Raw genomic sequence first — 14,842 nt, forward strand, 5'->3', positions numbered from 1 at the left:
CACATATAAATAATGCCAGATGGTATTTGTCTTTTTCTGACTTCACTTAGTGTGATAATCTGTAGGTCCATTCAGGTTGCTGTAGTTAGCATTATTTTATTCTTCTTTACAGCTGAAAATTTTCCACTTTTTTTTTTTAATTCATTCATCTTTTGGTGGACATTTAGTTTGCTTCCATGTCTTGGCTATTGTAAATAGTGCTGTTATAAACACTGGGCTTCACATATCTTTTCAAATTAGAGTTTTTTCTGGGTGTATGCCAAGGAGTAGAGTTGCTGGATCATATTGTAACTCTAGTTTTAGTTTTGTGAGGAACTTCCATGCTGCTTTCTATAGTGGCTGTACCAATTTGTATTCCCACCAACAGTATCGAGATTTCCCTTTTCTCTATACCTCTTCAGCATTTGTTACATATAGACTTTAATGACCTGTTGAAGTGATACCTAACTGTAGTTTTCATTTGCAGTTCTCTAATAATTAGCAAAATTGAACATCTTTTCATGTGCCTATTGGCCATCTGTGTGTTTTCATTAGAGAAATGTCTATTTAGGTCTGCCCATTTTTGGATTGGGTTTCCTTTTTTGTTATTGAGTTGTGTGAGCAGTTCGTGTATTTTGGAAATTAAGCCCTTGTCAGTTGCATCATTTGCAAATATCTTTCTCAGTCTTGGGTTTGTTTTTGCATTTTGTTTACAGTTTCTTTTCTTTGCAAAAACTTGTAAGTTTAATTAGATCCCATTCATTTATTTTTGTTTTTATTTCTATTGCCTTAGGAGACAGACCTAAGAAAATATTGCTACAGTTTATGTTAGAGAATATGTTGTCAGTGTTCTCTTTTAGGAGATTTACTATGTCATGTCTTGGGCTTCCCTTGTGGCTCAGCTGGTAGAGAATCCACCTGCAATGTGGGTAGACCTGGGTTCAATCCCTAGGTTGGGAAGATCCCCTGGAGAAGGGAAAGGCTACCCACTCCAGTATTCTGGCCTGGAGAATTCCATAGATTACAACCCATGGGGTTGCAAAGAGTTGGTCGTGACTAAGCAACTTTCACTTCATTTATATTTAAGTCTTTAAGCTGTTTTGAGTTTTATTTTGGTGTATGACTGAGGGAATGTTCTAATCTCTTTGGTTTACATGCAGCTTTCCAGCTATCTCAACACAATTTGCTGAAAAGACTATTTCCTCCATAATATATTTTATTCTTGCTTCCTTTGTCAAAGATTCAACAACCATAGGCTTATGGATTTATTTCTGGCTCTCTATTCTGTTCCATTGATTCATATATCTATTTTTGTGCCAATACCATGTTGTTTTGAATATTGTCACTTTGTAATGTTGCCTGAAGCCTGGGAGGGTTAAGCCTCCAGTTTTCATCTTTTTCCTCAGGATTGCTTTGGTAATTCTGGGTCTTCTGTGAGTCCATATAAATTTTAGGATTATATGTTCTAGTTGTGTAAAAAATGTCATGTGTAATTTAACAGAGATAACAGTCCTGTAGATTGCTTTGGGTATGGTCATTTTAACAATATTAATTCTTCCCATCCAAAAGCATGGGCTTTATTTCTTTGAATCAGCCTCAGTTTCATTTATCAGTGTCTTATAATTCTCCACCTGTAAGTCTTTAACCTCCTTGGTCAAAGTTTTTTTGTTTGTTTTTGATGCGATTTTAAAAGTTACACTGTCAGCGTGAAGAAATGCAGGTCTCCCGCATTGCAGGCAGATCCTTTACCAACTGAGCCACCAGGGAAGCCCAGTGTAAAGAAATGCAGCAGATTTCCGTATGGTAATTTTGTGTTACTTTACTGGGTTTGTTTATCTAGTAGTTTTTGTGTGGAGTCTTTAGGGTTTTCTATATATAGAATCATGTCATCTGCCTATAATGACAGTTTTACCTCTTCCCTTCTAATCTGGGGACTTCCTTGGTGGCTCAGACAGTAAAGCATCTGTCTGCAATGCAGGAGATCTGGTTTCAATCCCTGGGTTGGGAAGATTCCCTGGAGAAGGAAATGGGAGCTCACTCCAGTATTCTTGCCTGGAAAATCCCATGGACCGTGGAGCCGGCTAGGCTACCATCCATGGGGTTGCAAAGAGTCGGACATGACTGAGCGACTTCACTTTCACTTTTCTAATCTGGATACCTTTTGTATCCTTTTCTTGTCTGACTGCTGTGGGTAGAACTTCCAATACTATGTTGAATAGAAGTGGTGAGACTGGGCATCCTTGTCTTATTAAAGATTTTAGTGAGAGATGGCCTTTAGCTTTTCACTGTTGAGTATTATGTTGACTGTGGGCTTGTAATAAACAGTTTCTATTATATTGAGATGTGTTCCCTTAACACCCCCTTTGATAAAGAGTTTTTGTCATGAATGGATGTCGAATTTTATCAGATGCTTTTTCTGCATCTGTTGAAATGATTATGTGGTTTTCTCTTTTCTTTTGTTGATGTGGTGTATCACATTGATTGATTTGCGTACATTGAGCCATCCTTGTGACTTGGGTATAAATCCAATATGATTATCTCGTATGATCTTTTTCTTGGATTTTATTTGCTAATTTTTGTTGAGAATTTTTGCATCTGTATTCATCCAAGATATCAGCCTGTAATTCTCTTTTTTGGTATCATCTGGTTTTGGTATCAGGGTGATATGATGACTTAAGTTCTTCTTTATATGTTTGGTAGAATTCCCCAGTGAAGCCACCTCCATGTTCTGAAATCTTAAATAAAATGTTATATAGCCTGTGTCAGTACTTTCTTTTTATAGCTGAATAATAGTATTCCATTGTGTGGATTCTCAGTTAACATTCAGTTCAGTTCAGTTGCTCAGTCGTGTCCGATTCTTTCTAACCTCATGAATCGCAGCACACCAGGCCTCCCTATCCATCACCATCTCCCGGAGTTCACTCAGACTCATGTCCATAGAGTCAGTGACGCCATCCAGCCATCTCATCCTTTGTTGTCCCCTTCTCCTCCTGCCCCCAGTCCTCCCAGCATCAGAGTCTTTCCCAATGAGTCAATTCTTCATATGAGGTGGCCAAAGTACTGGAGTTTCAGCTTTAGCATCATTCCTTCCAAAGAAATCCCAGGGCTGATCTCCTTCAGAATGAACTGGTTGGATCTCTTTGCAGTCCAAGGGACTCTCAAGAGTCTTCTCCAACACCACAGTTCAAAAGCATCAATTCTTCAGTGCTCAGCCTTCTTCACAGTCCAACTCTCACATCCATACATGACCACTGGAAAAACCATAGCCTTGACTACACGGACCTTTGTTGGCAAAGTAATGTCTCTGCTTTTGAATATGCTGTCTAGGTTGGTCATAACTTTCTTTCCAAGGAGTAAGCGTCTTTTAATTTCATGGCTGCAGTCACCATCTGCAGTGATTTTGGAGCCCAAAAAAATAAAGTCTGACGCTGTTTCCACTGTTTCCCCATCTATTTCCCATGAAGTGATGGGACCAGATGCCATGATCTTCGTTTTCTGAATATTGAGCTTTAAGCCAACTTTTTACTCTCCTCTTTCACTTTCATCAAGAGGCTTTTTAGTTCCTCTTCACTTTCTGCCATAAGGGTGGTGTCATCTGCATATCTCAGGTTATTGATATTTCTCCCAGCAATCTTGATTCCAGCTTGATGCTCTTCCAGCCCAGCGTTTCTCATGATGTACTCTGCATAGAAGTTAAATAAGCAGGGTGACAATATACAGCCTTGCCGTACTCCTTTTCCTACTTGGAACCAGTCTGTTGTTCCATGTCTACCAGGGTCCAGCCCCAGTTGGATCCAGGGGTTCCCTCAGGAGAACTGTGTCGGCAAAAGGATAGCAAAGGGGAGGGAAAGGGGAAAGAGGCTTGATCTCACTGGTTTACGTGGAAAGCCAATAAAGCTCGTGACACTGGACTTGCACTAACCACGGAGGCCACGGGAGCCCTCTCAAATAGCTGAAGGTGCCCCACCTTAGGCACCTTCTCGAGTGGGTCTTAGAAGCCAGGTCCGGTAAGTGGTCTCAGAGGGCCCCCACGCTCCAATTAGTCATCCTGAAGGAAGAAGAGAGAAGAATAGGAGAGAAAAGGAAACAAGAACAACACGGGGAGACCAAGCCTGATGAGCAAGGTCCGTAGCTTTATTTTCAAAAGGAGCTTTTATACCCTAAATTGTACATAGAGGATAATAGGGGATGTAGAGTCATGCAAGGTCAGCAGTCCTTGACCCTTATCAAAACCAGGCTTTCTTTCTGCAAACTTATCATATACAAAGGCTTTAGGTGATTTACATCATCTCTGGTCAGGAGGCCTGTTAACATTTTTCTTCTGATAAAAGTTGGTCAACCAGAAAAACTTATTTTCTCCAAAGGTGATTTTTCTAAAGTTTGGTACCACTCTCTGAAAGCACTAGATAGAGTTGCATTCATATAGGGCAAAAGGTGCAGTGGGGGATAACAAGGAAAGAATTTATTGACTCAAGAGTCTTAAGGTTGTTAACATCAAAGCTACTACTTATATTTCTATATACCAACTATATTAATCAATACACTCCCAAGGACATAGTGGGTAAGGGATACGGAAACTTGGCAGCAAGCATTAGCTCAACAAAGAAATCCTCTACTAGTTCTATTCTAATAATTTTAACTCTCCAAGAAGCTCTGCATTGTTAGAATATCTTAAGCTTCCTGTGCCTCTCGTGGTTGGGAGGCTGAACAATCAGATGCGTAGCTATAAGAGTCTGGAAACCTGTCAGGCAAGTTAGAAAGCTGTCCGAGGGATTTGAATTGGAACACACCTATTGAACCCAGGAGACTTATTAACTAGAGCTCTAAGTTGATTTCCTTCAGAGAAAGGTGGTCAGGGATAGCCCCCCATTAATATTAGAGGAGTTGATGAAAGTCGTAAAATAGTAAAACAGACAGATTCTGGTTTTGGGGTAGATGCTCAGACAGGTCCAGGGGGCCCCCTCAAGTCCTGACTCGTCTTGCCCATCAGGCCTCTCCCACATGACCTTGTCACGGGTGGGAACTGCCATGCTGGCTCCCGGCACATGTCCAGCTCTAACTGGTGCTTCCCGACCTGCATATAGGTTTCTCAAGAGGCAGATCAGGTGGTCTGGTATTCCCATCTCTTAAAGAATTTTCCACAGTTTATTGTGATCCACACAGTAAAAGGCTTTGGCATAGTCAATAAAGCAGAAATAGATGTTTTTCTGGAACTCTCTTGCTTTTTCCATGATCCAGCGGATGTTGGCAATTTGATCTCTGGTTCCTCTGCCTTTGCTAAAACCAGCTTGAACATCAGGAAGTTCACAGTTCATGTATTGCGGAAGCCTAGCTTGGAGAATGTTGAGCATTACTTTACTAGCGTGTGAGATGAGTGCAATTGTGCAGTAGTTTGAGCATTCTTTGGCATTGCCTTTCTTTGGGATTGGAATGAAAACTGACCTTTTCCAGTCCTGGGGCCACTGCTGAGTTTTCCAAATTTGCTGGCATATTGAGTGCAGCACTTTCACAGTATCATCTTTCAGGATTTGGAATAGCTCAACTGGAATTCCATCACCTCCACTAGCTTTGTTCGTAGTGATGCTTTCTAATGCCCACTTGACTTCACATTCCAGGATGTCTGGCTCTAGGTCAGTGATCACACCATTATGATTATCTTGGTCTTGAAGATCTTTTTTGTACCCTTCTTCTGTGTATTCTTGCCATCTCTTCTTAATATCTTCTGCTTCTGTTAGTTCCATACCATTTCTGTCCTTTGTCGAGCTCATCTTTGCATGAAATGTTCCCTTGGTATCTCTAATTTTCTTGAAGAGATCTCTAGTCTTTCCCATTCTATTGTTTTCCTCTATTTCTTTGCATTAATCGCTGAGGAAGGCTTTCTTATCTCTTCTTGCTATTCTTTGGAACTCTGCATTCAGATGCTTATATCTTTCCTTTTCTCCTTTGCTTTTCGCTTCTCTTCTTTTCACAGCTATTTGTAAGGTCTCCCCAGACAGCCATTTTGCTTTTTTGCATTTCTTTTCCATGGGGGTGGTCTTGATCCCTGTCTCCTGTACAATGTCACGAACCTCCGTCCATAGTTCATCAGGCACTCTATCTATCATATCTAGTCCCTTAATCTATTTCTCACTTCCACTGTATAATCATAAGGGATTTGATTTAGGTCATACCTGAATGGTCCTGTGGTTTTCCCTACTTTCTTCAATGTAAGTCTGAATTTGGCAATAAGGAGTTCATGGTCTGAGCCACAGTCAGCTCCTGGTCTTGTTTTTGTTGACTGTATAGAGCTTCTCCATCTTTGGCTGCAAAGAATATAATCAATCTAATTTCGGTGTTGACCATCTGGTGATGTCCATGTGTAGAGTCTTCTCTTGTGTTGTTGGAAGAGGGTGTTTGCTATGACCAGTGCATTTTCTTGGCAAAACTCTATTAGTCTTTGCCCTGCTTCATTCCGTATTCCAAGGCCAAATTTGCCTGTTACTCCAGGTGTTTCTTGACTTCCTACTTTTGCATTCCAGTCCCCTATAATGAAAAAGACATCTTTTTGGGGTGTTAGTTCTAAAAGGTCTTGGAGTTCTTCATAGAACTGTTCAACTTCAGCTTCTTCAGCATTACTGGTTGGGGCATAGACTTGGATTACTGTGATATTGAATGGTTTGCCTTGGAAACAAACAGAGATCATTCTGTCGTTTTTGAGATTTCATCCAAGTACTGCATTTTGGACTCTTTTTTGACCATGATGGCTACTCCATTTCTTCTGAGGGATTCCTGCCCATAGTAGTAGATATAATGGTCATCTGAGTTCAATTCACCCATTCCAGTCCATTTCAGTTTGCTGATTCCTAGAATGTCGACATTCACTCTTGCTGTCTCTTGTTTGACCACTTCCAATTTGCCTTGATTCATGGACCTGACATTCCAGGTTCCTATGCAATATTGCTCTTTACAGCATCAGACCTTGCTTCTATCACCAGTCACATCCACAGCTGGGTATTGTTTTTGCTTTGGCTCCATCCCTTCATTCTTTCTGGAGTTATTTCTCCACTGATCTCCAGTAGCATATTGGGCACCTACTGTCCTGGGGAGTTCCTCTTTCAGTATCCTATCATTTTGCCTTTCATACTATTCATGGGGTTCTCAAGGCAAGAATACTGAAGTAGTTTGCCATTCCGTTCTCCAGTGGACCACATTCTGTCAGACCTCTCCACCATGACCCGTCCATCTTGGGTTGCCCCACGGGCATGGCTTAGTTTCATTGAGTTAGACAAGGCTGTGGTCCTAGTGTGATTAGATGGACTAGTTTTCTGTGATTATGGTTTCAGTGTGTCTGCCCTCTGATGCCCTCTTGCAATACCTGCCGTCTTACTTGGGTTTCTCTTACCTTGGGCATGGGATATCTCTTCACGGCTGCTCCAGCAAAGCGCAGCCACTGCTCCTTACCTTGGATGAGGGGTATCTCCTCACCACCACCCCTCCTGCCCTTGAACGTGGAATAGCTCCTCTAGGACCTCCTGTGCCCGCGTGGCCACCGCTCCTTGGACGTGGGGTAGCTCCTCCCGGCCGCCGACCCTGGCCTTGGACGTGGGGTAGCTCCTTTCAGCTGCTCCTGCGCTGTCGCAGCCTGGCACTCTCAGCCGCCGCCCCTGACCTTGGACTTGGGGTAGCTCCTCTCCGCTGCTGCCACTGACATTATCACACCTAACAAAATCAGTAATCCTTTTTGCATCACCTAATATCTTAATCGTCTTCAATTTCTCCAAGATCCAATCTGAGATCATACATTGCGATTGTGTACATTCCCTTAATCTTTACTCCAGAGTCATTCCTTGTTTTATGGGATTGACTAGCTGCAGACACCATGCTAGTTATCACAGAATACTCCTGGGTTTGTTTGAGTGTTTCCTTGTGGAGTTCTTAGCTTTTTCTTCTGTCTTGTGTATTTCATATAAAATGTGATTAGATTCCTGTTAAACATTGTGTCTAGGATGTACACTTCATTGTATCTCATTGGGAAACACACGATATGTGTTTCATTATTTATAATACTGAGATTAATGATTGAATGAGAGTGGTAGCAGTTTGATTACTCCATTGTGAATTTTATCTTTTTTCAGTCCTTACAAGTAAGAAGTAATCTTTGTTGTATTACTTTGGTATCATACAATGTCTAAATCTCCATCAATCTTTTGTTTGATAATTAAAACACTGATTGATAATCATTGCCTTAATCAGTAATTTCATGAAATACTGCAACATAATAATTTTCTTTTTCTGTCATTCTACCTACATTCATAATTGTCATTTTTCTATAAAGAAGAGCTTTTCCTTTTTACTTGAAGCTGTCTGCCTCTCCTGAACCATAGATCACTCTTTGAAAGCAAAACAACAATCATAATTTACTTGTCTTCTCCCCAGTAGATTTTAAGGAAAGGGTTGGTGTTAATGCTGCCTCCTTGAAATTGAAATTGCTGGCATTCAGTTGCAGGTATTTTGTAATTACCACTGTGGTGTTCTGTTTAAGTTTATGGATTAAACGAAGGTTGGGTTTGTGAGAGTTTTGAGCTTCCAGACAGGTTTCTTTTTTTGTTTATGTTTTTCAAGTTATGTTTTTTTTTAATATAAATTTATTTATTTTAGTTGGAGGTTAATTACTTTACAATATTGTATTGGTTTTGCCATACATCAACATGAATCTGCCACAGATATACACGTGTTCCCCATCCTGAACCCCCCTCCCTCTTCCCTTCCTGTACCATCCCTCTGGGTCTTCCCAGTGCACCAGCCCCAAGCAACCAGTATCATGCATCAGACTTGGACTGGCGATTCGTTTCATATATGGTATTATACATGTTTCAATGCCATTCTCCCAAATCATCCCACCCTCTCCCTCTCCCACAGAGTCCAAAAGACTGTTCTGTACATCTGTGTCTCTTTTGCTGTCTCGCATACAGGGTTATCATTACCATCTTTCTAAATTCCATATATATGCATTAGTATACTGTGTTGGTGTTTTTCTTTCTGGCTTACTTCACTCTGTATAATAGGCTCCAGTTTCATTCACCTCATTAGAACTGATTCAAATGTATTCTTTTTAATGGCTGAGTAATACTCCATTGTGTATATGTACCACAGCTTTCTTATCCATTCATCTGCTGATGGACATCTAGGTTGCTTCCATGTCCTGGATATATTGTATAATATAATATATTTTATATAATATGTAAAATATAATATATTTTATAGAACATATATTGTATATATATTATATATTGTATATATTATACATTATATATATATTTCTCTATATATATATATATGAGAATAATACTATGATCAGACTGGGGCCTGTGTTAAATTGAATTTCAAATTTTAGAGACAGCTTATGTAACCTAATGTGATCAGTTTTTTAATTAATGTTTTCATGTGGTCTTGAAAAGAATATTCCTATTCTTTTTAATTGAATGAAAAGTCCTAAATCAAGACTATTAGTAATTTTAATAATGTTATTTGAAACACTCATATCCCTATTTTTTGTCTGCTTGATCTATTAGCCATTTAGAGAGACTTGTTAAAAATTTCCTATTAAGATTATAGATTTTTCCATTTGTACTCACACTTTTCAGGATTTACTTTATATATTTTGAGCCTATGTTTCTATCTTTATGTAGCTTCATGATTGTTAAATTATCTTTTTGGATGGTTCCTTTTATTAGCAACAAAATCTCCTTGTCTCTTTTTAAAATTTATTTATTTTTAAAATTTGTTTTTGGGTGTGCTTTGTTGGTGTGTGGGTTTTTCTCTAGTTGTGGTGAGTGGGCTGCTCTCCAGTTGCAGTGTGTGGGCTTCTCATTTTGGGGGCTTCTCTTGTAAAGCACAAGCTCTAGGCTTGAGGGCTTCAGTAGTTGCAGTACCTGGGCTCAGCAGTTGTGGCTCCCATGGTTTTGGAGCACAGACTCAGTAGTGGCTCACAGGTTTAGTTACTCTGAGGCTTGTGGGGTCTTCCTGGACCAGGGGTGGAACTCATGTCCCCTGCATTGGCAGGCAGATTCTTTATCACTGAGCCACCGGGGAAGCCTGTCTTGTCCCTTTTAAATGCTGCTCATTTAAAATACATGATGTTCTATACATCAGTGTCTCTTTTGCTGTCTCGTATACAGGGGTATTGTTACCACCTTTCTAAATTCCATATATATGCGTTAGTATACTGTATTGGTGTTTTTCTTTCTGGCTTACTTTACTCTGTTTTGGACTCTGTAGGAGAGGGAGAGGATGGGATGATTTGGGAGAATGGCATTGAAATATGTATAATATCATATATGAAACGAGTCGCCAGTCCAGGTTCGATGCACGATACTGGATGCTTGGGGCTGGTGCACTGGGATGACCCAGAGGGATGGTATGGGGAGGGAGAAGGGAGGAGGGTTCAGGATGGGAAACACATGTATACCTGTGGCAGATTCATTTTGATATATGGCAAAACCAATACAATATTGTAAAGTTAAATAAAATAAAATTAAAAAAAAAAGCATGATGTTAATAAATAACCACAGCAGATTTCTGATGGACATTTTCCTGATTTAAAAAAAATTTCCTAATTTTTAAATTTTTGTGTTGTTTTGTTTTAGGCATGTGTCTTATAAGCAGTATACAGCAGAATTTTAAGCCACTCTGAGAGTCTCTGTTTTTCAGTAAGTGAGTTGACATTTATATTTACTCTGATGATACATTTGAATTTAGTTTTGCCATTTTCTCTTGTGCTTTTCCATTTGCCATGCATTTTTTCTGCTTTCCACCACCCCTCCCCCCCCCCCTACTTCTCCTATCCTCTGTTGAACTATTAGCTTGCTTTGTTTCTTTTATTTCTTAATCTGTGTGGAAATGTATATGTTCCGTATCTGTTCTTTCAGTGGTCACTCTGAAGGTTAATATGCATTAAGTGAAACTCTCTTTGCAGCAACCATGTCATTTTTATATAGTATTTTGGATTCACTTTTTAACCACACCAAAAAGTACTTTTTGTGTTCTTTTACTGTGTGTATTTGTTAGTTTTCATTATCTTTCAATAATCTCTTTATTTACCTTTGTTTCTTGCATTCCTTTCCTTCCTCCTGAGTTCATTTTTCTTCATACTAAAATACATTCCCTTGATACTTCTTTTAGCTAGAGTTTGTGCACTTTATAAGTCCTGATCTGTTTCAAAATGTTGTTATTTCATCTTCATTTCACCTGAACTCTCTAACATTCACCTGTAAATTATGTACAATAAAGCCAGTTGGTCCACAGTATAGGGTTATTGGGAGTAACTAATAATATTTAAAAATATATAATAATAATAATAATAACACTTTATAAACTGTTTTGTGTGTATATATAATGCTATTATTATTAGCTAATATACCTCCTGAAAGTGAAAAGTGTTAGTTGCTCAGTTGTGTCTGATTTTTTGAGACTTCATGGACTGTAGCCCACCAGGCTCCTCTGTCCATGGAATTCTCCAGGCAAGAATACTGGAGTGGGTTTCCATTCTCTTCTCCAGGGGATCTTCCCAACTCAGGGATCGAACCCAAGTCTCCTGCATTGCAGGCGAATTCTTTACCATCTGAGTTACCAGGGAAGCCCAATATATATCCTATTAGAGTTATATTAGAATTACTGTGTTTTGAATGGATTTTAAAAAGCATCGCTTACTGTATTGATATCATATTTACTAAGATAAAAGAGAATAATACCTACTAGAAATACCATGAATTGTACTTGCTCACACCTTGGGAGAAGAGCAGCTGGGATAAGATGAAATTAGGGGTCCTAACTGCCAACTTAGGGTTACTATCATTCAGTAGAACTTTGAGACATGCAAGCATGAAGTCCAATTTTTTTACTTTGTTTTTATCTATTTACAAAGACAGTGCACAAATAGTGTGGAAATTCAGATGATAAGAAAAAAAGAGGAAAGAAAGAAGTCTTTCCAGAAATCCCACAGAATTGAAACTGTTGACATATTGGAACACATCCTTCTAGAACACATCTTCCTCTGCATGTGTAGCTATATGGATTTATAGAGACTTGCCTTTTCATCTTTCAAAAGTAATCATACTATATATGCAGTTTTGCTACTGCATTTCTCACTTAGTAATTATCAAGGCAATATAAATGAACATCATTGTATATAGCATTGAACACATGTATAGGGTCGAGATGATCTGGAGGAGGGCATGGCAACCCATGCCAGTATTCTTACCTGGAGAATCTCATGGACAGAGGAGCCTGGCAGGCTACAGTCCATAGGGTCGCAAAGAGTTGGACACAATTGAAGCAACATAGCATGCACATACTATTGTATGGATGTGTCATAATTTTATTTAATCAATTCCCTATTGTGAGGCTTTAAAATTATTTTTATTTTATAAAGTATGCACAGTTGCCTGAAAATGTCTTTAAGATAAATTGCTTGCAGTGATATTAGTCAAAGAGCATACACATTCACGTTTTTTATACATATTTAATTTTTCTCTCCAGAAAGTGTCCAAGAATGTCTCTGTTCCTCACACAAACTGAGTATTGTCATTTTTTCCCTTTAAATTTCCAGTTTGAGATTTTTATCAATATCTCTGCTTATTATCATTTGAATATCTTACTGAGTTTGAGTATCTTGTTTTATTGATCTTTTGTAATTATTTTGAAAATTTTCCTTTTGGCCATTTATTCTCTTTTTGCATTTATCCATTGCTTATTAAGTTATGTGGACCTTTTTCTTAATTTGGCTTATAAATTCTTTATTATAAATATCCTGTTTTTTTTTTTAATCTTTCAACTTTGTGCTTTTTATTATGTTACTGTTTTTTATATTTTTGGTTTTCAACCTTGTTCAAGAATTTTTTGAAATTTTTATTTGATCAAAATTTCCTTTATGAGTTCTGGGTTGTTTCCTTACATGGGATAACTGAAAGTTCTTCCCCACTTCAAAATTATTAGAATGTTCACTCATATTTTCTTTTCATGCTCTTACCAGTTTATTTCTCTCCCATTTAGAATCTTTAACCCATTTGGAGTGTTTTTGGTATAAGGAGTGATACATATATCAGTACCTTCCTGTTTTTCACATTCTGTTCTGCTTTTTAAACTTGACTGATGAAAATCAAGGTACATTGCACATCCTGAATTGTGGCAAGAAGTGAGATGTGCTGTATAGTTTTCAGTTTACTAATGTGTCTTGGGTATTTGTGAGCAGAATCGGAGGTTCAAAGCGGGAAAGAGTGGATTGGGAAGAAGTTGACAGTCTCATGTCTGGGTTACCTTATATGTACGTGTGGGAAAAAGAATTAAAGAGAGGATACAAGCAAAATGTCTCTTAGAAGTTTTGTGTTTCACTTCTTTTAGTGACCCTGAGTTCTTTATCAGGGCACATGGAACTGTGGTAGGATGACATGGGACACCAGCTGACGTGAGGACTTAGAGGGTTTGCGTCTTGAATACCAAGTGCCCTTCATGATGAATCCATGAACTTTCTGAATTCTGTGAACTGGTAGGGTTTTCTTTAACTATTTTTTCAGCACATGTTTCACTTTACAAACAAATTGGAATAGGGAAGGGGGTTCCCTTTCCCTCTCTGACCTCTGATCCCCTGACCTATAAGTAAATGCTTGTTACGCTTCTTGTATATCTTACAGAAATTGCAAGCATTATTTTGACTGCTACTTGCTATCAAATGCTCAGTTGGTGAAATTGAAGGTCTTTCACTCAGAAGAGAAAAATCAAGAAAGAAGGTAAGAAATAGAAATCTGTTTATGGCTTTGAAACATACATTTCTTCAAGTTAAGAAGAATTCATCAAGGTAATTTCTTTAGGACAATCCCTTTCAACAATAAAAATCAATTTAATGAACATAAACGGGAAGAAACAGATGCCAAGGGTGGAATATGGCTCGTGATAACAGCCTCTGTTTGTTGTGTACCTGACACTGGCCAGTGCTTTGCACACACTGTCACTAATTCACACCGTATTGAGATCTTCAGTGCAGAGATGAAGAAACTGGGGCTTCTAGAGAGAAATAACATGCCCCAAGCTTGCCCTGGTTGGTAAAGAACGGAGCTGGGTTTGGACTCTAGTCTTCACCTTTGGAGCCATCTGTGTTGTGGGTAACCTGAAGTCTGTTCCAGCCAGTCCTAAAAGACCTTCCCCCCACTTCTGGATTAGACCATTCCTTTTCTTTTTTCTGCTATTTTGTTCATAGGCCCATAAGCAATAGACGTAATAACACAGACACAATTTCACATTTGTGAACTATGGCTTGTAGAATGCATATAGGATAACTTTTATAGTAATATTTGCTGTTTTGAATTCTTCCCATTACGGAAGAGTATCTGGGTCTCCATTGCTGTGTGTGCATTACTCAGGATCCTTCTATTTGTCCGTAATTTGTTATAATGTGTTGATTCATTAGGATGAGATGTAAAATTGCCATTTGATAACTGTTGTAATTAATGTACAGGCATCAGTGGCTGAGATTAGATGGTGCTCGCCCCCTAGGGTTATGCTGTGTCTAGTGGGCAGGTGGGGGGAAAGAGCAAGAAGATACTAATTTCTTCCATAATTCTCATTCAAGGTCTGTTCTGTTTCAGGTTTCTCTGGGAAGTGGCTGGGTAAGACTATTAATGGGGAGAAGGAAGGATGGGGGTCGGATGGGCAGACCTATATTTTATCCTTATACAAATAGAAATGTCGTATCAAACAAGTCATTGTTCATTGCACTTCTACTGTAGGTCCGTCTCTGTCTTGTTCAGTTGTTAACTCATGTCTGACTCTTTGCTCATGGACTGCAGCACACCAGGCTCCTCTCCCTTCCTTCATTATCTTCCAGACTTTG

General features: G+C 38.9%; 1 protein-coding gene across 22 annotated transcripts in view; it reads left to right on the top strand.

Annotated features, from left to right (window-relative positions):
• Positions 1 to 14,842, top strand: part of B3GALNT1 (beta-1,3-N-acetylgalactosaminyltransferase 1 (Globoside blood group)) — a 33,669-nt gene that overhangs the window by 13,366 nt on the left and 5,461 nt on the right. For 10 of the 22 annotated variants that reach the window (XM_070373826.1, XM_070373903.1, XM_070373806.1 and 7 more), the window contains 2 exons: positions 10,605 to 10,667; positions 13,647 to 13,742. The gene's annotated coding sequence lies outside the window, so the exon portion shown is untranslated. Of the gene's footprint in view, positions 1 to 10,604; positions 10,672 to 13,356; positions 13,502 to 13,646; positions 13,743 to 14,597; positions 14,619 to 14,842 lie in introns of all 22 variants that reach the window. The other 12 variants (XM_070373897.1, XM_070373907.1, XM_070373857.1 and 9 more) reach the window with 6 other exon arrangements.

The sequence above is a fragment of the Bos mutus genome, chromosome 1 (assembly GCF_027580195.1).
Source record: "Bos mutus isolate GX-2022 chromosome 1, NWIPB_WYAK_1.1, whole genome shotgun sequence".
Classification (NCBI taxonomy): domain Eukaryota; kingdom Metazoa; phylum Chordata; class Mammalia; order Artiodactyla; family Bovidae; genus Bos; species Bos mutus.